This window comes from Tursiops truncatus, chromosome 12, assembly GCF_011762595.2.
Source record: "Tursiops truncatus isolate mTurTru1 chromosome 12, mTurTru1.mat.Y, whole genome shotgun sequence".
In the NCBI taxonomy this organism is placed as follows: domain Eukaryota; kingdom Metazoa; phylum Chordata; class Mammalia; order Artiodactyla; family Delphinidae; genus Tursiops; species Tursiops truncatus.
The window spans coordinates 37,724,754-37,751,593 of NC_047045.1; the positions used below are offsets into that span (position 1 = coordinate 37,724,754).

The window sequence follows — 26,840 nt, forward strand, 5'->3', positions numbered from 1 at the left end:
GCCAGCATTGCCCTGTCAGATGGTGGAAGAAGGGGTAAAAGGCTCAGAGAAGTGGGCGTGTCAGAGTGGATGTACTCTATAAGGCATAGATGACTGTGCTGGGGGGCAGCACCAGAGGATACACGATTTACCAAAGCAGTAAGCGACGTGCTGGCGAGAGGGGTGCCAATGGCTCTAAGACTTCAGCGGTAGCTCTCCTCCACAGACCAGGGATGAAGTGCTGTCTTTACAGAACTCAGCTCACTGACAGCAGTGAGAGGGATAGGACAACTCCCACCTTTGCCCCAACCCCGTCCTCATAGAGGCCAGTGGTGGTACTTAGCCGTCAGAAGCCAGGTGGATGCAATTACTGTAATGAGCGGTAGGGTTGAAGTGGCAGCCAAGTGGCCTGACCTACATAGAGTTATGGAGATGGTAAATAAGCGTAGTGTTCCCAGAAGCAAACGCATGAGTAGCCAAAGAAAGTACTACTTAACCTGTACAAACAAAAGAAATCAAGGAGGATGGAGGATGGAGGCAGTCATCCCAATGAAAAGTCAGGATGCCTTTTGCCCATTTTACAGAACGGAGCCAGCTTTGGGGCCCGGAACCCATCAATTAAAAGAGGCCAGGGCTTCCCTGGTGGCGCAGTGGTTGAGAGTCCGCCTGCTGATGCAGGGGACACGGGTTCCTGCCCCGGTCCGGGAAGATCCCACATGCCGCGGGGCAGGTGGGCCCGTGAGCCGTGGCTGCTGAGCCTGCGTGTCTGGAGCCTGTGCTCCGCAACGGGAGAGGCCACAGCAGTGAGAGGCCCGCGTACTGCAAAAAAAAAAAAAAAAAAAAAAGAGGCCAGGTGCCCAGGAAGGCATAACAAGTGTTCACAGTAATGATTTCCTAGTCCTTCTCCAATGGAATCCATGGCCATTTACTTGGGTAACTCTACACTGGGGGAAGTGGAAGACCGAAACACTATAAGGACAGTTGGACACAGGGTCCAGGTTGACATTAATGCCCAGAGCCCTGAAACAGCAGTATGGAACCCTGTTAGAGTGGGGGCCAGTGTCATGGATGTGTGTGTGACCTGTGAGGTTCTAAGTGTGGTTTAGTTCTTGGTTTAATGCTCTGATATTGCCCTTTTGAAACTCTTAATAGCTTTCGAACAAGGGACCCTGCATGTTCAGCTTGTGCTGGGCCCTGCAGAGTATGTAGTTGGCCCTAGTGGGAATATATGAGTGGCCTGGAAATGAATGGAGCTCTAGCCGAGGTGTGGCTTACTGTGCATCTGTTGGGTCTGCAGACCCATCTGTAATACTTTCCTGGTCTCTGACTGTATACTTGGGATAGACATTCCCAGTAACTGACAGCAAGCACCATTCTGCCTCCTTGGCCTGTGGGATAAGAGCTATCACAGTGAAGACGGCCAGTGGAGAGCGTTGAAACTGCCAATCTCTTACACTTACATACACACACACACACACACACACACACACACACACACACACACACACACGGCCAAGATAGTAAATAAAAAACAATATTGCATCACAGAGGATCTGGCAGAAATTAGTGCCACTCTTAAAAACTTAAAGAATGCAGGGGTGGTGTGTGGACCCCATAATACCTCCATTTAAATTGACCAATCTGTCCTCTGCAAAAAACAATAAAACAAAACCAGAATTTGAAGGGTAACAGTGGACTATTTAAATGTAAACAAGAACTAGCCCTGATTACAGAGGCTGTATCAGATGTGGTATATTTCCTAGACCCCATTTAAATTCCACCAACCGTCCAAACCACCCCTCTTTTTCTTTTAAGGTCTAGATTCTCATATGGAATCATATTTATGTGTCAGTCTGAAACAGTTCCACAGTCTTTCCCTGTCTCTCAAGTCATCAACAGTCTTAAGAGGCTTCCCTGGTGGCGCGGTGGTTAAGAATCTGCCTGCCAATGCAGGGGACACGGGTTCGAGCCCTGGACCAGCAAAGAAGCTTCACTTATAATGTTTTTGAAATCTTCAACTGCTCCCTATAATATTTCTCTTTTCTCCAAGTCCCTTCTTTCTTCTTGTTTCTTCTCTTTCATACTGGAGGTTTTCTTAAAATACCTGGCCTCCCTCGGCTGTCTGTTTCATGAGAATGGGGCACCGAAAACCTATGTTTAGAAGCTATGGGGAAGGAGAGGAGGGAGAGATTATTGACTGATAGATTCTACTGTAGGGCTTAGGGTGATCTGGACAGGCTTGGTCAGTTTCTCATAATAATCCTCCAGTCACATGCCTGGATAATGCATTTGTGGATGTCTATGTTCTCAGAGCTGAGTCGAGCAAGAGGCTAGAATCCCACTGGCTTTATTAGATTCTTACATAATACCCACATTCAGTATGAAACCTTTACTTCACCTTCTCAGAATCAGCCTCTCTAAAGAATGAATTGCTGGCAGCCAGAGGATAGGGTTTTCTGCCTGGTGCCTCTTGCTCCTAGCCTTTGGGGAATTCTCTGGCAAGAACAAACCTGCTTCTGGACTCTCCCCTTAGAGATACTTTTGGTTTTTTTCTGATTCCCTAAATCAATGGTTATGAACCAGGGACAACTTTGCACTCAGGAGACATCTGACAATACTGGAGATATTTTTGGTTGTCACAGTTGGGGAGGAGATGCTACCAGCATCTAGTGGGTTGAAGCTAGGGATGCCGCCAAACATCCTACAAGGCCCAGAACAACTCTTTACAATAAACAATTAGCTGGCCCCAAATGTCAACAGTACCCTGTTGAGAAACTCTTACCTAAATCATTCAGCGCAAATATTTCTTCCAGCTTCTAGTTTTTGGATGCCACCTCATTTTTTCTTCCACTCTGAGGTTTTGTACCTTTATGCCTTTTAAAAATCCTTTCCTGACATTTAAGAGTTAGTCCTAGTAAACATAATTGTTTAACTAGCACATTTGACCTAAACTCATATGGTGGAATTTGAATTTGGATTTGTTGAAAATATTTCAATTCCTGTCTCAAATGCTGCCTTAGATGAATGGTTAGTGTTAGGAAGAATGTGTGAACCAAAGAGTGAAACAGGATGCATGTGGAATCCGTAAGAAATGGACTTTGGGTCTTATGGAACATTCCATACAGTTGTTCTGAAGGTAAGCTGTCATTTTTTTTTTTTAATAAATTTATTTATTTATTTTTGGCTGTGTTGGGTCTTCGTTGCTACATGCGGGCTTTCTCTATTTGCCGCAAGCGGGGGCTACTCTTCATTGTGGTGTGCGGGCTTCTCATTGCGGTAGCTTCTCTTTGTTGTGGAGCACAGGCTCTAGGTGCACGGGCTTCAGTAGTTGTGGCTTGTAGGCTCTAGAGCACAGGCTCAGTAGTTGTGGCTCGCAGGCTCTAGAGGACAGGCTCAGTAGTTGTGGTGCACAGGCTTGGTTACTCTGCAGCACGTGGGATCTTCCCAGACCGGGGCTCGAACCCATGTCTCCTGCATTGGCAGGCAGATTCTTAACCACTGCGCCACCAGGGAAGCCTCTTAAGGCTGTTGATGACTTGAGAGACAGGGAAAGACTGTGGAACTGTTTCAGACTGACACATAAATATGATTCCATATGAGATTCTAGACCTTAAAAGAAAAAGAGGGGTGGTTTGGACAGTTGGTGGAATTTAAATGGGGTCTAGGAAATATACCACATCTGATACAGCCTCTGTAATCAGGGCTAGTTCTTGTTTACATTTAAATAGTCCACTGTTACCCTTCAAATTCTGGTTTTGTTTTATTGTTTTTTTTGCAGAGGACAGATTGGTCAATTTAAATGGAGGTATTATGGGGTCCACACACCACCCCTGCAATCCAAGTTGCCATTTTTTTTAAAATAAGAAATGAATAAATGAAAGCTACAGAGAGCAAAAACTACATTATCACTTGAAATGTATAAAGTACTTTTTAATCTTCACAGGGGCTGATCAGAATTTTTTTTTTTTTTTTTTTTTTTTTTTTTTTTTTTTCAGTACTCAGGCCTCTCACTGTTGTGGCCTCTCCCGTTCCGGAGCACAGGCTCCGGACTCGCAGGCTCAGCGGCCATGGCTCACGGGCCCAGCCGATCCGCGGCATGTGGGATCTTCCCGGACCGGGGCACGAACCTGTGTCCCCTGCATCGGCAGGCGGACTCTCAACAACTGCGCCACCAGGGAAGCCCAAGAGTTAAGTCTTTGGTTGAAAATCATACACATACTCCTCCAACATTTCTGGTTGTGTCTTTTTCCATGAAAAACCTCCATGGTTCTCAAAAACACAAGAGAAATAGCTGAATAAGTAAATCTTGATTAAATTTGTATATTCATTACTAAATAATTGCTTCAATTGTGTAATTCCATTTACTATAATTTGAAGAGAAAGGTATTTGTGTGGCCTAGAAAGAACATGTAAGACTCAGTCATCATAGTTTTTTTATAGATAAAATGATTCTGAAGCTAAATTATTTTAGCAATTCTTGACATAAAGATAAAGGCAAAAACATACATATTTTTCTCTGATGCCCTTTTCCACTCTTACAAGAAAAAAATAAACAACTGCATTTCAAAGAAAGTATATTAGTTGCCTAAGATTTGATCGGTTTTTAAACTATCAGGGAATTTGTTCCTTTTGAGAAATGAGAAAGCCTAGCTATGACCTGGAAGTGAAATATAGAGCTCTCATAACCACAGCAAGACCAAAAATCAATCTCCCAGATCTATGCCAAAGTCAACCCTTCCAGTCCCTCCCACCTGAGACATAGATAGTTCATTGAATTCTACTCCATGGCATTGAGGAATGAAGCCTGTCAGGCGGTTTCTGCATGTCAGTGAGGGCGGCCTTTCTGCTGGAGGTCAGCCTGGGAGGGAACTCCTAGGCAGCAGGGTCAAGGCCGCAAGTTGTGACACAGCAAGTTGGCAGCATCGCGTGACAGCTTGCTCTAGACTCTCCTTCGTGCGTGGCTTTGGTTTCTAACGCCACACAAAGCACTTCAAGACAAAAGGCTAGAAATGCTACCCCTCCTGAGACTTGCAGAGAAACTGTAGCTATAAGCCAATTCCCTGCCCTACACTCAGTGAAAATACTGTTACGCAGCCTCCCACAGGGTTTCCACAGAGGTAAACCTACAGAACTTCTGAAAATATTATTAATAATCCAGTATTTGTTTTCCTGCACCTCCTCCACTCCCATCAAATGACTCTGAAGTCTAATTTCTTTTGCTCTGACAAACAGAGCAAGGGAAGAATCCATGATCTCAAGGGAGATAAAGGCAAAGCAGAGATAAGGCCAGGGACCCTGGAATGGTGTCCGTATTCACACATCCCCTCTTGGATGTCCCCTGTACCATCCCTCCCCGCTTTACAACCCATTTCTGTTTCAGTAATCCTAGGAATCGTCAGAAAGGGGGTGGGGGGGTGGGGGGAAGGGTGTTTTTCATCCAACACAAAGTATTCAGCTGGGACTTCCCTGGTGGCACAGTGGTTAAGAATCCATCTGCCAATGCAGGGGACATGGGTTTGAGCCCTAGTCCGGGAAGATCCCACATGCCACGGAGCAACTAAGCCCGTGTGCCACAACTACTGAGCCTGTGCTCTAGAGCCCGTGAGCCACAACTACTGAGCCCATGTGCCACAACTACTGAAGCCCATGTGCCTAGAGCCCACGCTTGGCAACAAGAGAAGCCCACCCACCGCAACGAAGAGTAGACCCTGAGAAAGCCCGTGCACAGCAATGAAGATCCAATGCAGCCATAAACAAACAAACAAACAAAGTATTCAGCAAGCCTTTCTCTACCCTCTTACAGCCTCCGGCTGGGCCTGAGGATTAAGCTGATAGGAGACAGATTAACAGGAGGAAAGCACGCAAATTCTATTTAGTAGTTTTACACGCACATAGGAGCCTTCCCAGGCAAATGAAGACCCAAAATGCAGTTAGGCCTGAGTGCTTAGACACTAGGTTGAACAACAAGTAGTCACTGTGGAAAAGTAACTAAAATGTCTGTGGAGGCTAAAGGAAGATGAAGGTTATCCTAACAAGGTCTGTTTGTACAGATCTCTCTTAGCCTCAACTTTCCATCTCTGCTGATAAGAACGTTTCTTTCCTCCTGGTACGGGGAGGGCATCGTTCACGTGGGAGTTTTATCTCCTGCTTTTAGGAAGAAAGGTGAGGTCAGCACACCTTTCTTGCATGTGCTGTTTTTCAAGTGCCTTTATCTCAAGATCATCCTTTTGACAAAGTGGTATGTTTGGGGGTGGCCATGCGGCTTATAGGATCTTAGTTCCCTGACCGGGGATTGAACCTGGGCCCCAGCAGCGAAAGTGCCAAGTCCTAACCACTGGACCACCAGGGAATTCCAAACAAGGTGTTATAGACTGAATTGTATCCCCCTCAAAATTCATACGTTAAAAAAAAAAATTTATAGGTTGAAGTCTTAACCCCTGGTACCTTAGAATGTGACTGTATTTGGAGATAGGACCATTTAATTAAGGTTAAATGAGGTCATATGGGTGGGCCCTAATCCAACATAACCCATGTCCTTATAAAAAGAGATACTGGGGCACAAGCACAGAGGATCCACCATGTGAGGACACAGCAAGAGGGCAACCATCTGCAAGCCAAGGAGAGACACCACAGAAGGATCCAACCCTGCAGAAACCTTGACCTCAGATTTCTGGCCTCCAGAACTGTGAGAAAATGCATTTCTGTTGTTTGAGCCACCCAGTCGTGATATTTTGTTATGGCGGCCTGAGCAGGTTAATATACAAGGTAAAAGAGTATCACATGAAATGTTTTCCTGAGGAACTATGTAGACTTTCCTCTTGATAAATTCCAGCAGTCTTAAAGCACAAGAAGATATATCTAAAGGAGTTCTGTAGCTAGTGAATGATTAAACTTAGAACCTATTTACAATCAGCTCTGTCTTCCGAAAGGTTACATCTTACAGGCTCTTGTCCGATGTGTGTGTTCTCCCTTCTGGCTCTGTGATGACACTTTGCTGCATCATTTGCCAGTTCCCTAATTGGTTTTCTATTTTCCAAGGGCCAGTTTTCTGATGAAAGCTCTTTACAGCCTCACCACTTTGGACAGAGGAGGGGGCGGGAGGGAGACTGCCTGTTGACAGAAGCTGCTTCTAAGAAACTCATCTCTTATTTTCTCTTGATACAGTCTGTGATGGGAGAAGAGACTGAAGGGACAAACTTAGGAAACAAAGTACCAAATCTCAAGCAGGGATGCGATTCCCTGCAGGGTGCTAGCCGCGAGCCATTCAGCCACTATGGCTTGTGCTCCAATCCTGAGCCAGGCACTGAGGACATACACAGCCAAGAATGAGTTAACCTTCTAGTTAAGTGTGATGTCTTTTTTTTTTAGGATGCTATTTTTTAAAATATTTATTATTCATTTTGGCTGTGCCGGGTCTTAGTTGCAGCACATGGGATCTTCGCTGCGGCATGCATGTGGGATCTAGCTTCCCAACCCAGGGATAGAACCTGGGCTCCCTGCATTGGGAGCTCGGACTCTTACCCACTGGACCACCAGTGAAGTCCCAAGAGTAATGTCTTAATTCATGAACCCTGAGACTAGTGCTCCTCTAAAATGAAGTTGTGTGCATTAAAAAATAAAATAAAATCTCCCATTCTGAAGGCACCACAGAGACGTTTGGAGCTCAGAATGAAGAAAGTGGGGGAGAGGGTCTCACTTCCAGAGAGCTAAGTGGCAGAATCAGAATGAAGAGGCAGAGACATGGCAGAAGGGGGGTCGGGGCTAAGGAAGAGGCGGCCTCGGTGAATGGAAGAGGCCTTGACCTTCTCCCAGCTGTAACCTCAGGGCACCTCCCACCCCCCAGCACAAATGCTGACACCTTCTCTGTGGTGGGAACCTGTTCGCAGGGCTCCACCAGCCCTCTAGGCAAGAGGCGGGCGTTTAGAAGGAAGGCGGGACCTTGCCCCTTCTGGAGCAGGAGAGCAACACCAGTGTGTGAACTGCAAGCCGCAGCTAAGCAACCAGACTGAGAACCGTCACAGTCTCCCTCGACCAACCTGAGACTCTCCCTCTATCAATCGCACCCCACCCCAGCCATGGGGTCAGAAAGCAGATCCCCAAACAACACCCAGGATCAACCAAACCAAAAGCTGGTTCTTTGGGAAAATTTCCAGATCTACCCACATGGAAAATAAGCAGCCCACAGAAAATTACGGGTTTTACTGCTTCAGGAAATAGAGGAAAAAATTGAGAGGAAAAAATGCTAACAGTGTGGGCTTCCCCGGTGGCACAGTGGTTGAGGGTCCGCCTGCTGACGCAGGGGACACGTGTTCGTGCCCCGGTCCGGGAAGATCCCACATGCCGCGGAGCGGCTGGGCCCATGAGCCGTGGCCGCTGAGCCTGCGCGTTCGGAGCCTGTGCTCCGCGACGGGAGAGGCGACAACAGTGAGAGGCCCGCGTACCAGGAAAAAAAAAAAAAAAAAAAGCTAACGGTGAGTGATAAAAAGAGTGACCAAGGGAATGAACTTAGAGGCCCAACCCCCAGCCCTCTTCAATGCTGAGCTCCAGCTGCAAGCAAGCCAGTTTAAAAGATGAGTTCAGTGCATTTGACCTGGAGTTGGAAATTATTGAATTCCCAAAAGATGACAGCCTCCGGGGACACCTGGAGGGGGTGGGAGGTGGTACTGCTACCTCCTAGTTTGAACCTTTGAATCAGCATAGGTGATAGAACTACTTTACAACTAAACAAACCCTCAGATTCTATTCCTACCCTTCAAACAACAGGTCATGTAGACTTGAGGGTATTGGCTGGGCCACATTTGTAGTGTGTGGGTTTGTGATATATAGAAGAGAAAAACGAGCCATGAAGCCGTCTAGAAACAGAAAAGCACCACTTTGATTTCGGAGGTTTCCCAAACCCAGTTGCATGAGGAATAGTTCTACTTTGACCGGAATGCATGTGAGATGGTCTGCTGTTGTTCTACTTTCGTTTTTGTAACAAGCTCTCTCTTTTTTGAACTGACTTGGATGTGTTTCTGTCTCCTGTAATAAAAAGCTCTCTGGCTAAGACCCTCTCCAGAAGACCACATCTAGATGACCATAAAATAAGACATTTAAAAATATATCTACTGGCTATGCAATTTTCTACTCAGTGAAACAGAGGTTTCCTGACAAATTTTATATTCGGAGAGAAATGAAAGACCATGCCAGGAAACATGAAGTTCTTAGGAAATAATTTGGTTATAAACATATTTCCTTAATAGGATACAACTGGATTCTCTCATTACCTTTTGATAAGAACATAAGACACCCGTTGTTTAGTCAACGATTCATGATGCTTTCTCAAATGTTTGCAGCCCAGTAGAGTACACAGCAGATGCCAGCATCCATCTTCATTTTACTGATGGGGCTGAACTCTATGGCTGGAGAATATGTGAGATCACAAGGGCAGTACGTAAGAAGCTGGCCCGTCTTTGGGTTCTTGGTCCAGTGCTCTTTTTACCACCATGCATTATTCCATGGTGCCTTTTTCACCCTTGTAAGCATCAAGGAAACTTTTTTCTGACCAAACAGACCTCCAGGTTCCATTAGAGCCTTTCCAGAGCTTACTGTTCCATAGAGGTCGTTATCATATCATGGTCAGTTAGGGAGCTCTTCAAAATATAATGCTTGTCATAAAGTCATCTGCTTGCAGATGTGTCCTTCTATGACCAGAAATTTCAGTGCTCTGAGGACATCCTAGCTTTGAAATATTTTATTGAACCCACTTCTATCAATGTTATGAAAATCACTCGAAGTCCCATTCTTGTAACAAAGGTGACCATATAATCAAACTTTTGGGCACTGTTCACAATGGCACAGCATTCAAATGGGACAACAGGGTAATCTTTATTCACTTCCTGTGGATATTCTGAAACATTATTTTGAAAGCTCACACCTGCCTTCTGCTCATAAAGTAGCAAGGTCAGTGTGCCCCTGATGCTGCCATGACCCCCTCCAAACCCAAGAACCTTATTCAGTTTTTGCATCCTTTTGAAATGTTCTCAACCTTAAGTGGCCGTTGGAGAGTTTGGTTAAGCTCCAACAGAAGTTTAAATGCAAGAAACATTTCAGGGGCTTCCCTGGTGGCGCAGTGGTTGAGAGTCCGCCTGCCGATGTGGGGGACGCGGGTTCGTGCCCTGGTCCGGGAGGATCCCACATGCCGCGGAGCGGCTGGGCCCATGAGCCACGCCCACTGAGTCTGCGCGTCCGGAGCCTGTGCTCCGCAATGGGAGAGACCACAACAGTGAGAGGCCCGCGTACCGAAAAAAATAAAAAATAAAAAAAAAAATAAATAAAAAGAAACATTTCAGGAGGATTTCGGAAAAAGGAATAAGCTATAACGGTAGTTGAAGTGGTGCACTGACATTCCAAGTTTAACGTGGGAAGGTCATGTACCATTTGGTAGGTTTTGTTTGACTCTCCTTTCCCTGTCAGGCATGCCATCCTTGACCCTCCTTTCTTCTAGTCCTGAGATTGGCCTTTATGCAACTCAGGCAAAGGCCAAAGGGGCTATGGCCTGAAGGGCTGCTAGGCCTGTCAACCTGCACCCTAGAATGTTGCTGCCTGGTCATCTCTCTGCTAGGCAAGAGCAAGGATGGACTCTGATGTGCACAGGTTTGCATCTCCCAAACACAGAACAGTCCACTGTCCATTAACCTGCTTCTCGCGAGATGACTAGGGATAAGGCTCACACCCTGACAGTCAGTGACAACACAGCGTCAGATCATTTCTCAGCCGTTTCTCTGCTTCGTCTTATGTTTTGATCTCAAGTTGAAGAGGGTAGGAGGTTGTCTAGACATAAAGATACAGCTCCCTCTTTGGGGCTATTGTCAACAGCAGTCTAGAAAGTCTTTGGATCTGATTTGTGCAAATCTGAGAGAATCACACGCAACTTAGTGCAGTTGTTCCTTGGTATCCATGGACCCCTGCAGATACCAAAACGCTATTGATGCTCAAGTCCCTTATATAATGTTGTAGTATTTGCATATAACCTATATACATCTTCTCATATACTTTAATTCATCTTTAGGTTACTTACAATAGCTAATACAATGTAAATGTTATGTAAATACAATGTAAATGTTATGTGAATAGTTGCTGGAGCACGACAAATTCAAGTACTTTTTGGAACGTTCTGGAATTTTTTCCTCGAATATTTTTTCAATTGAAGTATAGTTGATTTACAATATTGTCTTAGTATCAGGTGTATGGCAAAGTGGTTCAGTTATATATATAATTCTTTTCCAGATTATTTTCCATTATAGGTTATTATAAGATATTAAATATATTTCCCAGTGCTATACAGTAAATCCTTGTTGCTTATCTATTTTCTGTATAGTAGTTTATATTTGTTAATCCCTTACTCCTAATTTATCCCTCCTCCACCTCCCTTTCCCCTTTAGTGACCATAAGTTTGTTTTCTGTGTGAGTTTCCATTTTGTATATAATTAGATTCATTTGCATTATTTTTAGATTCCACATAAGTGATATTATAGGATATTTGTCTTTATCACACTAAGTGAAGTAAGTCAGACAATCTATAGGTCCATCCATGTTGCAGCAATATTTCATTCTTTTTTATGGCTGAGTAATATTCCATTGTATATATGGACCACATCTTCTTAAACTAATCATCTACTGATAGGCACTTGGGTTTTTTCATGTCTTGGCTACTGTAAATAGTGCTGCTATGAACATTGGGGTGCATGTATCTTTTCAAATTAGAATTTATCTTTTCCAGATATATGCCCAGGATCATATGGTAGTTCTATTTTTAGTTTTTTAAGGAACCTCCAGACTGTTTTCCATAGTGGCTGTATCAATTTACATTCCCACCAACAGTGTACAAGGGTTCCCTTTCCTCCACACCCTCTCCAACATTTATTATTTGTAGACTTTTTGATTATAGCCATTCTGACCAGTATGAGGTAATACCTCATTGTGGTTTTGATTTGCATTTCTCTAAAAATTAGCAATGTCAAGCATCTTTTCATGTTGGGCATCTGTATGTCTTCTTTGGAGAAATGTCTATTTAGGTCTTCTGCCCATTTTTTGATTGGGTTGTTTGCTTTTTTATTTTTTTGGCTGCACTGGGTCTTCGTTGTTGTGCACGGGCTCTCTCTAATTGTGGCAAGTGGGGGCTACACCTCATTGTGGTGCACGTGCTTCTCATTGCAGTGGCTTCTGTTGTTGTAGAGTACAGGCTCTGGGCATGCGGGCTTCAGTAGTTGTGGCACATGGGCTCAGTAGTTGTTGCTCGTGGGCTCTAGAGCACAGGCTCTGCAGTTGTGGTGCACGGGCCTTAGTTGCTCCACGGCATGTGGGATCTTTCCGGACCAGGGATCAAACCCATGTCCTCTGCATTGGCAGGCAGATTCTTAACTACTGCACCACTAGGGAAGTCCCCTGTTTGCTTTTTTTGATTATGAGTTGTATGAGCAGCAAATTGAACAATGTAGAAGAAATGGACAAGTTTCTAGAAATATACAGCCTGCTAAAATTGAGTCAAGAAGAAACAGATAATTTGAATGGACTGATCACTGGAAGTGAAAAAGAATCTAAATAAATAAATAAAAACCACCTCCCTGCAAATAAAAGTCCAGTACCAGAAGACTTCACTGGGGAATGCTACTAAACATACAGAGAAGACCTTGTACCAACCCTTCTCAAACTATTCCAAAAGATTGAAGAGGAGGGAACACTCCCAAGTTCATTCTATGAGGCCACCATCACCCGGGTACCAAAACCAAAGACACTACAAAAAAAGAAAATTACAGGCCAATATCTCTGATGAATATAGATGCAAAATCCTCAACAAAATATTAGCAAACTGAATCCAACAATACATAAAACGGATCATACACTATGATTAAGTTAGATTCATTCCAGGGTCACAAGGATGGTTCAACATACGCAAATCAATCAACGTGATACACCACGTTAACACAAGAAAAGACAAAAAACACACAATCATCTTAATAGACACAGAAAAAGCATTTGATAAAATTCAACATCCAGTCATAATAAAAACTGTCACCAAAGTGGGTATAGAGGGAACATATCTCAACATAAAAAAAGCCATTTACGACAACCCACAACAAACATAATACTCAACAGTGAAAAGCTGAACGCCTTCCTGCTTAAATTCAGGAAAAAAACAGGGATGCCCACTCTCACCACTTCTATTCAACATATTTTTACCGAATATTTGCAATCCCCACTTGGTTGAATTCTCGAATGCAGAACCCACAGACATGAAGGGCCAGCCGTAAATCTGTTTGAATCAAAACAAGTCTTCCTGAAAGGAGCTACCCTGATTTATACTGATCTTTAAGTAGGCCTGAGGAATTATCAACCAAGATACTCCCCTTAGATTGAGCCTATCTGTGCTTTAATCTCAGGCCCCAAGTTAACATCACAAATTTCTCTTCCCACTAAATTCTTCAAAGTGAGCCCATGCTTTCATTGGTCTAACCTACCTCCACAGGCCTCTGTGATTCCACCAATTCACCTCAACATTGAAAGCCTGGAACAGCTGTGGGTAAATACCAGTGTTGTATCTCAGGTGATACGAAAATCTGCATTTCCTAATTTTGCCACATCTCTTCTTTGCCAGTGGGGTTTGGCCCTTAGGGAATTGAGAATTTTAGTCTCTTGAGACTTCATTTACAACTTTTTTGGGGGGCCGAGTCATAAAGGAAAGTATAACCCCTAGACCTGAGATGTTAACGGGACAGTTCTAGGTCAATTTTTTTTTAGCCTCACATGATTGGCATTTGGGGCCAGATAATTCTTTGTCATGGGGGCTGTCCTGTGCAATGTAGGATGTTGAGTAGCATCCCCAGTCTCTACCCACTAGACGCCAGTAGCTCTCCCCACCCCCACCAGTATGACAAACCAAAAGTATCTCAGACAGAAAATGTCTCTTTAAGGGCAAATGGCTCCTGGTTGAAACCTGCTGTGCTTATACGAAGCAAAAGGCCTGCAAGGACTTTTCCCCTTGCCGGCCTTCTCTCACATGGCTCTCAACGAAACTCTGCCAAAAACTAAATCTTGGTTTACTTGCAGTAGCTCTATTCATGTAGCGTTTCATAACAAAGTTTATTCAGCATTCACCATAGGACAGCCTTTGTAGTAAGTGCTTTCCATACATTACTTCATTAAATCCTGACAACAATCCTAAATGGTAGGTACAACTGTGAGTAATGCCCAATTAAAAAGGAAGAAACTGAGGCTTGACAAGGTCAAGTGACTTGCCCAAGGTCACACAGTGAGTCAGTGCAGAGACACCTCCCCCGCCCCTTGACCACCAGGCTTTACTGTCTCATTTCTGCAGGACAATAGAATTGATGAGATTCACAACACTGGGCAAAACTACAGCAGACCTTGTGGGTATACTCATGGTTTCCGAAAACTCTTCAAGTCTGTGTGAATCTGTCTCCATTCATTTCACATGTTTTTATAAACACCAGGGGAACAATAATCATTTGAACAGTTAACTGATTTAGCACGGTAAAATCCACTTTTTTTCAGTCTTGAAATTACAGTGGATTTTGCCATTCTAACTGGGCTACTGCTTCTCCTTAGCCCCCGACACCACCCCATTTCTCTCCCGCTGCTCCTCAGGCCCCAGTACCTACACTTCTATTTTTCTTTTTATTTTTCCAAACAAGAAGATTGTATTTTATAGTCCAGATATCGCTCCAAGGGACAATCATGGGGAACGCTGCAGCCAAAATGCTCAGAAGGAAATCAAACGAATCGAGAACGGAAGAAGGTGGAAAAGGGAAAATGAGAACACAAATATTTTCTAGACCCCTCGAAGTTAAAGCTTGAAAAACCCCAGTGCTTTGCAAAATATCACATTCAATTGGTAGTTAAAAAAACTTTTGTTGGACGCGCCCTTTGTGCACCAAACGGTTGGGAGAAGGCGCTGTCTGACCTGGGGAACCGCACCCTGGGGGTCCAGGCCTTTCTGATATGCTAGAAAGGTATGAACAGAATCTTTTAAAATCACTAATCTTTCTTACCTTTCTCGAGGCACCAGGAGGCCTTTTGGGGTCCGGAGTTAGGTCAGGTTGGTTAGGTCCTCTCTCCCTCAGACTGAGTCTGGCTCGGGGTCCAGAAAGTGGCATTCAGACACGAGTTAGGAGGTGAAGGGAGGAAAGAGCGTCTTCAGGTAAGACTGCCCGGGAGACTCCTGACGCCATAGTCCGAATTGGCATCATCCCCTTATATGGGTTCTCAGCTGTGATCTCAATTAGAACAAATCTCGAGAACAGCTGTGAATCGTTTATAGCTTAAGACGACAGAATCACACTTAAAATTTGAAAGCTTCGTTTTAATAACAGTTTTAACCACAGTTTTCCCTGTTCTTTTCCAAAAGCAGGGCCTAGTCAAGATCTTTTATTGCACGAAGAAGGTATTTGGTACTACTTTTCCTGAAGGAAAAACCCAGCCCTAAGGCCTCCCCTGCCTATTCTACCCCAGGAGGTAATTAGCATGGAATTCTTTGGAGGAAGAGGTCTAAGACTTTTAACATGCTTAAGTTTAGATTGAATTTGGTATTTTTAAAATTGCAACCCTTTAGAGATTGATAAAATCAATTTGGTAAGTTGCAAACAGCACTTGAAAAGAAAGAAAAAGATTCGACTCCCATGGCATGGTTTGAAGCTTTGCCTGGTGAGAGCGTATCCAGGAAAGGCCTAGCTTGAGTTCTCCCACCTGCAGGGAGGCATCCTCTCCAGGTCACTGTTTATCACAGTCAGGTGTAGAGGCTTGAGGAAGTTTAATAGCCCTTTCAAGAACTCACTAACGCAGTGGTAACAAGTCCTTCCCTACCAATCTGGTAGAATCTGCTTAGAAACTGCACACTTAGCCCACAGCCTTCTTCCCAAGCCCAGGTGCAGAGGGATACCTAGGCTTAGAGCAGTTTTATTTTCTAATGTAGGTTTTTTGAAAAAAGGTTTCTAGGGTCAACTATTTGAGAAACACTCTATACTGGGATCTTCTCGTAGATTCCCAGGGCACCTTAGCCTATGGAAGAATACAGTAAAGAGACCCATTTACTTATTTCACCTGATGTGTTCCCTGCATGTTTGACCTGGGCGTCCTTTAGTAAACAACCTCTATCAACAGTTGCGCTCCCCCAGACCAAGCCCTTAGCCTCGTAGCTCCTCCCTCAGCTTACCACATCGCAGCATTGCCCTTTATCACGCTGGGACCCAGGCAGTCTCTACTCTGCAGTCCACAGTAGGTCGTCTGTGTTCTCTTGATGGACTCAGGAAGTAAGATTTGCCAAATTACCTCCTCGACAATTCAAGGACCTTTAACACTGGGGACCCGATCATCACTATCACACTTTGGATTTTATTTAGAAAAGGACTTTCCACCCTGAGTTGATTTCTACCGTGACTGTGGAATTAAATCGAATTGAATCTAGCTGTTGGTCAGTTGATCACTGTGTGTGAAGTCTGTTTTTCTTGGCTTTCACGTTATTTTATATATTTTTTTCCTCTTTTTTCCCTGGGGTGCTGTGCTGTGCAGTGTGACCTGAGCACCTGCCGGTGTGCACAGCGCCGGGAACTCAACTGTTCAGCCACTTTCTTTCTTTTTGTATCATGTTCACACAGGAGAAACGGCTCGCTGGCCTGGAGTTCATTAAGGAACTGAATATATATATTGTTACAAAGCAGTCAACACTGCAGCCTGTCCTTTAGAAACAGGTGCCAAGAAAGGAAATGTTTCATATTTTCCAAGTGGCACGGACGCCATCAGAGAGTGTTTCCAATCAGAGTCTGTTTGCGCAGCAAAATCATAGGTCTCGATTCTTCCTTATGCCTCAAGGGTACGGTTGCTGGCTCACGGCCGGCCTCTCTCTGACCCTGCGTCTTTCCTGCCATCATGCTGCTGTGCCAGCTGCCACTTCTGGGTGAAAACCTAGCTCTGGTCCCCTCCAGTGTCAGCTGGCCTGGATATGTGAAAGCTACTCTTTTCAACTAACCCTTCTTTGTCATTTCAGAAACCAATCCTGCTTTCCAGCAACTAGGCTGGCCAGGGTGTTCCATGCTTGCCGACTGCAGCAGCTGTTTTCTGCCCCCAGTAGGAGCCCCGGGGACATACCCACCCACTGAGAGCCACCCTTGGCAGGCGACTTGAGGGGCAACTACTCAGCCCAGCCTGCTCCCACCCCGAACCCCCGGTTTCCATCCTCTCTTTCTAATTTCTACTTATTTTCCTCCCTCGCATTTAAACAGCACCAGTGAAATAATGCCAGATGTGAAGGCTTTTTAGTTGACAGGCTCTAATCATCATGTTACCAAATTCTGCATGTCCCTGCAAAGTAAGGCTTAGCGGTCTGAAGGTTTCATTTGTTCATTTTACCAGTAAGTATGGACTGTGAACTGTGTACCAGACAGTTCTAGGCCCTAGAGAAACAACAATGACACAATCCCTGCCCTGGTGCCTACGTACTAATGAGGGAAGCAGAAAATAAACAAAGCAGGCCAAATATATAGAACACTAGTGATAAGTGCTCAGAAGAGAAAATAAGGCTGTGAAGGTGGGGAATGGAAGTTTGGGGGCAGGGGTGGGGGGGTGAGATTCTAGCAGGGGTGACCAGGGAAGCCCTCTCTGACAAGACGGTGTTTGTACAAAGACCCAAAAGGACAGTGGGAGAGAGCTGTGTGAGGGAAGCACATTTCAGACCAAGGGACCCACCGGTGCCAAGGCCCTGGGGTGGGATATGCCTGGTAGGGTCAGTGTGCACCGAGCCACAGGGCTGCTGTGAAGATTAAATGTCTGTGGAGTGCCTGGCATACAGATAGTGCTCAATAAATGGGAGCTATAGTTATGATAGTCACTGATCAGATATTTGTGGTTTGATTGTTGTAAAAAGGTACATAGGTCCAAGTAGGTCCAAGTCTGTTCCTTGGCCTCGAGAGGAGTGTTTTATTACAACTCTGCAGACCTCTGAGTGTGACCCCAACATGCCTCCCATTGGCATCCCTAGTTTTCCCTTTCAGTAGGGGCATAAAGCCATTGCCCAGCAAAAAAATGTTGCTGAGCAGATTGCGTTTGCCTACTACGGGGCAGTCATTCCTGAAGTCTCGGTAACACGTGGGAACTTGTTAGAAATGCCACATCTCAAGCTGCACCCAGATCTACTGAATCAGAAACTCTGGGACGGTGCTCAGCGAGCAGTGTTTATCAAGCCCTCCAGGTCATTCTGACATAGGCTAAGTTTCAGAACCACTGCCTAGAGTTTCTGTTCAAAAAGTCTCCCAGGGCTGGAAAAGGCTTCACTAAGTCCCCTTGGTTGAACCAACTGATCAGAAAGAAGGTTTGTTTCCATTGTTGCTGTTTAAGTTTCCTGAGATGCCCTGTGGCCTCTAGGATGGTTGCTCCCCAGATCTCTAGAGATGGTACATCTGCTTTTCCTATGTCACCGCATTCTGAATGAAAACAGCTGCAGCTGGGCTCTGAGACCCACTTGGAGGATTCCCTCTGCCCTGATTACCTCCGCCAGCACTTGCAAAAATGACACTGACCACCTCTGAGAGCTATTTTAAGTTTTGTTATTATGGAATTTAAAAAAAACACAAAACTTTCAAAACCAAGATAGACCAGCTCAGATTTTCAGACACGACTCAGCATTTATTTCTCTCCCTGTCCCAGGAAGATGTTATCTTGCTGTTTACTGTGAATGAGATGAAACCTGATGCTCCAGGAACCAAGGCCACTTCCACTAACTTTTCTGGCATTGAATGGCAACATGACCCAACTTTTCCATAGGAAGTGGTGTAGTTAGAGTAACAGCCCTACTGGTCCTCCACGTGGGGATGGGTGCGCTGCGGGGAGAAGAGGAAGGAGGTCTTTGAAAATCCCATTTTGTTGCTCCTCAGTTTAAACCCTCTGGTAACTTCTGTTGTCCTAAGTAGCGGTTCTCAAAGTTAATCCAAAACCTCAAAAGTGTGCTCAGTGAAAGAAACCAGACACAAAATAACACCTATTGTATGATTCTACTTATGTGAAATATCCTAAAAGGAAAATATATAGAGAAGGAAAGAAAGAAGATTAGTAGCTGCCTAGGGCTAGAGGTGGGAATAGGGAGTGACTAGATGGGCACAAACTTCTTTTTAGAGTAATGGAGTTGTTCTAAAATTAGATTCTGGTAGATGATTGTATAACTTTGTAAATATACTAAAATTCATTGTATTGTACACTTAAAATGGGTAAATTCTATGCTACGTAAAATATCTCAATAAAACTTTTTTTAAAAGCAAAAAAAAAAGTAGTATTAAAAAAAAAGTTAATCCAAAACAGACTTACCTCGGTCTCTTGTTTGAAATGTAGATTCCTGGGGCCCTAAAACAAGTGCTTCTAATACAGGTGGTCCTTCACATTTTGGGGACTCTAGGAAAGAAATAGCTTAACATTCTTAATTTCACAGGCACAAAAAAGTTCTTTATGATGTAGGAGTTGCTACCTCTCAAGACCAAATCTCCTACCATTCTCCTTTTGCCATTTAGGATAATATTTGTTCTTATTGTTTGTAGTCTTTAGTATGCTTTATCATTTTTATAAATTTTATCATTTTTCTTCTGTTTCTAATTTACCTTATTAGGAATGTCTGCTAAATTTTATTTTAAAATATTTTTAGGACCAAAATGTCCATCAACAGATGAATATATAACAAAGATGTGGTGTATATATTTACAATGGAATAGTATTCAGCCATAAAAAAGAATGACATAATGCCATTTGCAGCAACATGGACAGACCTAGGGATTATTATACTAAGTGAAGTAAGTCAGACAGAGAAAGACAAATATAATATGATATCACTTATATGTGGAATCTAAAAAAAAGGATACAAATGAACTTATTTACAAAACAAAAATAGACTTGCAGACATAGAAAAAATTTATGGTTACCAAAGGGGAAAAGGGGAGGGGGAGGGATAAATTAGGAGTTTGGGATTAGCAGGTACAGACTATTATATATAAAATAGATACACAACAAGGACCTACTCTGTAGCACAGGGAACTATATTCAATATCTTGTAATAACCTATAATGGAAAAGAATCTGAAAAAGAATATATATATATCTATTCAGTTATCTTCCTAAAATCTCCATCTTTTATCATTTTAGGGATTGCCTGACTCTCTCTCCTATGGTCCTTATCTTCTTTCTTGGTTAACTCTCACATCGTGAGGGAGCACATCCTCCAATAGCTTTCTGAGGAAGGGTACATATAAGTTAAGTTTTTCGAAAGCTTCCAGAAAAAATTTTTTATTCTGCCTTCAGATCTGATGGTCTGTTTAGCTGGGGTATAGAATTCTAGACCAGAAATAAATTTTCTCTGAGACTTCAGAAGGTATTTCTCCCTTGTTTTCTGTAGAAAATTTTTGCCGTTCTCATTCCTAATCCTCTGTATGTGGCTCGATCTTTCACTGTTTTGTCCTTAGTGCTATGCAACTTCATAATGATTTTTTTAAATTAAATTAAATTTATTTATTTATTTTATTTTTGGCTGCATTGGGTCTTCGTTGCTGAGAGCGGGCTTTCTCTAGTTGCGGCAAGCGGGGGCTACTCTTCCTTGCAGTGCATGGGCTTCTCATTGCGGTGGCTTCTCTTTGTTGTGGAGCATGGGCTCTAGGCACATGGGCTCCATAGTTGTGGCTTGTGGGCTCTAGAGCGCAGGCTCAGTAGTTGTGGCGCATGGGTTTAGTTGCTCTGAGGCATGTGGGATCCTCCCGGACCAGGGCTCGAACCTGGGTCCCCTGCATTGGTAGGTGGATTCTTAACCACTGTACCAAAATGGAAGTCCCATAATGATGTGTTTTGTCAGAGATTTTTTTATCCTTGTGCTTGGCTCTGGGTAGACTCTCTCAATCAGTTCTGGGAAACTTCCTTGATAATTTTTTGTGTCTGTTTTCTCTGTTCTCTTTTTCTAGAACTCCTTATCATTCAAATACTGGACTTCCTCAAATGATCTTTGAATTTTATTATGTCTCTCTCTCTCTCTGGTTATATTTTCTTGGAGATTTCATCAAATTTGTCTTGGAACTAGGGTTACTAAATAAAATATAGGATACTTAGGTAAATATTAATTTCAGACAAATGAAGTATTGCCTGGGACATATTTATACTAAAAAAATTTGTTGTTTTCTGAAATTCAGATTAAACTGAGAGTCCTGTATTTCTGTTTGCTAAAATTGACAATACTTCATCTAATTATTCTCTTGAATTTTTCCTTTCTGCTATTCTATTTTTAATCTCCAATTAAAAATATATCTCTAAAATATATATATATATATATATATATTAGAACAGACTTCTGGTTGCCAAGCACGAGGGGTTTGGGGGAAGGATGGAGTGGGAGATTGGGGTTAGTAGATGTAAACTATTATATATGGAATGGATAAACAACAAGGTCCTACTGTATAGCTCAGAGAGGTATATTCCGTATCCTATGATAAACCATAATGGAAAAGAATATTTAAAAAAAGAATGTATAGGGGCTTCCCTGGTGGTGCAGTGGTTGAGAGTCCGCCTGCTGATGCAGGGGACATGGGTTCATGCCCTGGTCCGGGAAGATCCCACATGCCGTGGAGCGGCTGGGCCCGTGAGCCATGGCCACTGAGCCTGCGCGTCCGGAGCCTGTGCTCCGCAACGGGAGAGGCCACAGCAGTGAGAGGCCCGTGTACCGCAAGAAAAAAAAAAAAAAAAAAGAATGTATATATATGTATAACTGAACCACTTTTCAGTACAACAGAAATTAGCACAACATTGTAAATCAACTTGACTTCAATAAATAAATAAATAAATATATATATATATATATATATATATATATATATATATATATAAAAATTGTTCTCTAAATGTTACTTTTTAATTGCTTCTTTTGTTTCTTGAATACAATACCTTTTCTCTCCAGGTGATACTGAGGACTTTTTAAGTTTTCTTCTGTTGCCTATACTTGTTCCTTTTTTCCAAATTTTTTTATCTTTCTTTCTGGTCTCTGCCTTCCATGTTAGATTTTTCTTACGTATCCGGTGATCCTTGATTATTTGCTCATATTTAAGAGTGATGTACTACAGACATAAAAAACAAACATGGTTACCAAAGGGGAAAGCGGAGGAGGGATAAATTAAAAATTGGGGATTAACAGATATACTCTACTGTATATAAAATAAACAATAAGTACTTACAGTACAGCACAAGGAACTGTATTCAGTATCTTGAATATCAATAACCTATAATGGAAAAGAATCTGAAAAAGAATATATAATATGTATATGTGTGTGTGTGTGTGTGTGTGTGTATAACTGAATCACTTTGCTGTACACCTGAAACGTTATAAATCAATTATACTTCAATTTTTTAAAAAAAAAATGCTGTACTAGATGGCAGTGTAGGAGTTCAGTGTGTGGGTGGAATCTGTTGACTGGTGGGCTTCCCTGCAGCACCGTTTCATTGAGTGTTTCTAACTATCAATATCTTTAGGTCTTCTCCCCGGAGCTGGTCAGGTCCTCCAAGGGGAAACCTCCAGTTCCCTTCTGAGAGGGATAAGCATGGCTACTAGTGTCTGAGAGGTGCGGCACAGAAGAAGACCAGGGCCCAGGGATCCCACCTTTCTGTAACTCATCTTCCACCTCGTCCCCATTTTCAGTGTGGTTTCCTTGCCTCGGTGTGCCTGGTGGCCTTTAGTCCAGAATCCCTCTGGTTCAGCCTCTAGGAGAGTCTTTGGCCAGGAGGCGTTGGAGGGCCACTCATCCTGGGTGAGGCAAGAGAGGTGACCTGGGAGCCTAACTCCTTCTTATACAGATTTTTAAAAAAATTATATATTTTTTTTTCTGAGAACAAGATATTATTTTCCTCACCAATTTGCATCATTTCCCCACAGAGATGCTTCCGCTCTCCTCTGATTCCCCATCACTCCAATAAGATGAGAGGTTTAGAATCATTTTACTTTCCATTTTCCTCCCTTAGACTTCTGGAATTTTATTTTTTTCTCCCTCTCTTTCCACCCACCAGCAGTTGCTATTTTGTCATGGAAGCTCATATCCCTGTCCCTCCCCCACTCAGACATGCCTCTCACAGCTTCATCTTGCTGGGAATGTATTTTGCTTTTTCTCTCTGGCTGCTGGCCCCTTTTAGATGGCATGGTATTTTTCTGTGTGAGCTCTTCACGTCTTAGGACATGGGGGTTTATGAGACCCAAGTGATGAGAATCCCACAGGTGGCAGAAGCAATCTCTGTCCCCACGGGCTGACTTACAGAAGCTGCAGGAAACCCTTCCCTCCAGACTTCTCACACTGGCCCAGCTACAGGGTAGAGGACCCAGTCCCCATTCAGTTCCTTCTTCGCCTCTTGGGGTGGGAAGACCAGCACAGACACACTGGGCCTGTGTTGACTTTATCCCCAACAGCCCAATCTTTCCAGGGTTTGCTGCTCCCACTCCTGGCCTTTGACATCATTCTCTAGGCACCTGCCCACCCACTGGGAGAAGCAGAAACCTCACAATTCTCTCTACTTGGAACCCGCCAAAGCCCAAGGCCTCACTCATACCCAGCCACCCACAGGAGTTAGCAGCTTATCTGGTTCCAGAGAGGAAGAAATTGGGGGTTTGGGAGTAGGAAAGATGAAAGTTGCATCTCGGTTGTTATATTCCCAGACTCCCCTTCAGCCACCATAATTTATTTTCATAGCCATTCATCACACAAGGGCGGCCCTGATTAAAAGAGCAGAGTTGGAATGAATAGCTATAGTCCTGGTTTGAAACCTGAATACAAGCTCATCCCACCCTTGAACTTCGGATTGGTCCATCTGGGAGACACATGCCAACTCCTGTGTCCTACACTGTGATTTTAGCACCAATGCATTCAGAGATGAGAGAGAGTTACTGCACTTTCACCATGAAAGAAAAAAAAAAATCAAAATGACTCAGAGTAAAAATGTAAGCCTTTCCTAACCCTGCTTTATCTGATGAGATATCTACCTGCAATGAGGAATCACTGCCAGTCTCACCTCAGAAAGTTTAAGGATCAGGCTAGTTCTGGAAAGGAAGATTGAGTGAGCACGTTATTAACCTAAATGGAATTAGGTTTCTGTTTCAATAAAGAGTCCCATGAAAGCTGAAAGCAATACAGCTACAGCAGTGCAGCCATAACACCCCACTGCCTGTAGGAAGATGTGCTTAAATTACACCTGGCTGTGCACCCCATTATCACTTTGCAAAAGGCAGTAACTTGAGGTGGACCTCTGTGGTCACAGTGTCCTTCAGGTGACAGCCTCAAAGGAATTCTAGCTTGGATGCAATCAATACTCCAAACAAGAGGCTGACAATGATTAATCAACTAATTATGATAGGCTCTCCTCATCCCATTATACGTGACTTATTGAATGTTTTGTATTTTTGGTTTAGTTGCAGTGAAAAGGGTGTGACAGCCATATTTCATTCAAACTGTGTCCATCTGGAAAGGTAATCAGCATCTTCATCCTCATCAGGTAGGCATCGCCAGGGCCTACCACACTGGGGCAAACAGCAATGCAAGAGACTTTGCCTCGTTTGCCTGTTTCCAGTCTGGTGAAAATTTCAATTCTCCTCTCTTACGAGACTCAGGAAGGACATCACACACTGGCAGCTTGTGGCTGCGTCCAGCCCTCAAATGTGTTTTGTATGAGCAACAGGGTTTTAAAAATGAATTCACTGTCAGCCTTTAAAATCAGAAAATTTAACATGAAAGTCTGGACTCCTAGCTTTTCTTGGAATAAAGATCATCCGGGGGACTTCCCTGGTGGCGCAGTGTTTGGGAATCCGCCTGCCAATGCAGGGGACACGGGTTCGAGCCCTGGTCTGGGAAGATCCCATGTGCTGTGGAGCAACTGGGCATGTGCACCACAGCTACTGAGCCTGCACTCTAGAGCCCGCGAGCTGCGGCTGCTGAGCCTGCGTGCCACAACTACTGAACCCACGTGCCACAACTACTGAGGCCTGCACGCCTAGAGCCCGTGCTCCGCAACAAGAGAAGCCACCGCAATGAGAAGCCTGTGCACTGCAACAAAGAGTAGCCCCTGCTCGCCACAACTAGAGAAAGCCCGTGAGCAGCAGCAAAGACCCAACACAGCCATAAATTAATTTAAAAAACAGGTTTAAAAAAAAAAAAAGATCATCTGGCCACTCTGGCCCTGACAGCTGGCAGGTCTGAGTGGAGGTCACCACTGTTTTGACGCGTCAAGTGCTCTCCTGTTGACCCTAGACCCAACACTTTCTTTTTTTTTATATCCAGCAACTTCTCTCATTTTCACCACCTGCCTGGCTGCTGACTTAGGGGTACAATCCAGTAGAACAGTCTCCAGAGGCCACAGTTCCAGTCCCCACTGCACTGGGAAACTCTGGGCATCTCACATCACAATATTAAGGTTTTATTATATGTCAGGGAACAGGGAAGTGGTTGCCCGAGGGCATGAGTCTAGTATTCTTTCCCATGCACCTGTGATGAAGACCCTCCATGCAGGGCACAGACAAAAATGCTTCCATTGTTCAGGGGCAAGAAAGGGCAGCAGGAGCTGAAGGGACATGTGGCAGCATGCATGTCGGGCAGGGTGCCTCCCTGGGTGACCAGACATGTCTAAAGGACAGTCCTAACCCTCCATAGAGAAAGAATGTTAACCACGCCTTAGTTCCTCCACGCCTGTTACTTTGGATCCAGATGACAAGTTCTAAGAATCCCTCAGCGCCTCCAGCCTGACTCTGGCTTGGGGCACCTCTGTCCAGATCAGAGTGCCAAGGGGAGTGACACATCCTGGATCTTGGACCCCACCTGTTTAATTGGGACAGCTTCCTGGTAAATTCAGAGATCACACAAAGCCCCAGGCGCCTTCCTGTTGATTTGAATCTGTTTAACCCCCAGCAGAGGAAAACAACATCAACAGATTAGTGGACACAGGAATCACCTGAGACCTTGTTAAAATGTGAACTCTGATTCAGAAGGTCCGGGGAGGGGCCCGAAACTCTGCATTTCTAACAAATTCCTGGGTGAGGCCAATGCTGCCAGTCCAAGGACACTTTCAGTAGAAAAGGGCTATGAAAACACCTTCTGTACCTGCTCATGGACATTTTTTGCCCTTCCTTCTGGGGCTCTTGTCTGTTTTCTCCACCCTATCCTTCTTTTTTCTTATCCTGCTTTTCCTCTCTCCATCCATCCTTCTTCTTGCCAACTCATTATTCCTACCAGGCATCCCTACCATCTCCCAACCTTCCCCCTTTCAAAGGATAAAGAAATTCCTGCCCCTTTCCCCCTGGACATTCATCTCCCTCCCTCCTCTCCTCAGTAGTGCCAGAAAAATAAAAGTCACCATTCATCAACAATTGTGTGCCAAGCACTGTCTCAGTGTGTTACTGTTACGTTGCACCCCGCAGGCCTGCAAGCCATGTAATTGCCCAGCTGCAAGACCCAAGAAAGAGCCCAGAGATAGAGATATCAACCATTTATTGAATAGGGAATCTTATAAGCCTGAAGCAAAGTCCTGGAGCAATACTCTATCATGTATGGCTGCAGTCAGGAACCTTCGCCACTCAGGGGAGAAGGAGGCTACCATTTATAGGAAAACCAGTGGCTGAGGCAGGGGGCAAGCGCATAGGTAGTTCATGATTAAGCCCTATGATTAAGAGGATTGGATAGTCATGTGGGTAGGGTATAGGTGAAGCAGGGACTGGTCCAGCAGGGGATGTATAAAGAGCAAGAGAACAGCCATCCTGAGTGGCCTGACCATACAGTTACCCATATTATTTAATTCTCACAACAACCCTACAGAGTATATATCAAT

The 26,840-nt window shown here is 44.0% G+C and overlaps 2 protein-coding genes across 2 annotated transcripts in view; both read right to left on the reverse strand.

Annotated features, from left to right (window-relative positions):
* The window catches only part of RTN4IP1 (reticulon 4 interacting protein 1), a 126,598-nt gene extending 104,619 nt beyond the window's left edge, over positions 1 to 21,979 (reverse strand). The window contains exons 1-2 of the mRNA XM_073789476.1: positions 21,933 to 21,979; positions 19,330 to 19,413 (exon numbers count right to left, since the gene is read on the reverse strand). The gene's annotated coding sequence lies outside the window, so the exon portion shown is untranslated. The remainder of the gene's footprint in view (positions 1 to 19,329; positions 19,414 to 21,932) is intronic.
* The window catches only part of LOC101321093 (uncharacterized), a 265,172-nt gene continuing 256,891 nt past the window's right edge, over positions 18,560 to 26,840 (reverse strand). The window contains 4 exon segments of the mRNA XM_073789307.1: positions 18,560 to 18,848; positions 19,330 to 19,413; positions 21,933 to 22,102; positions 22,220 to 22,264. The gene's annotated coding sequence lies outside the window, so the exon portion shown is untranslated.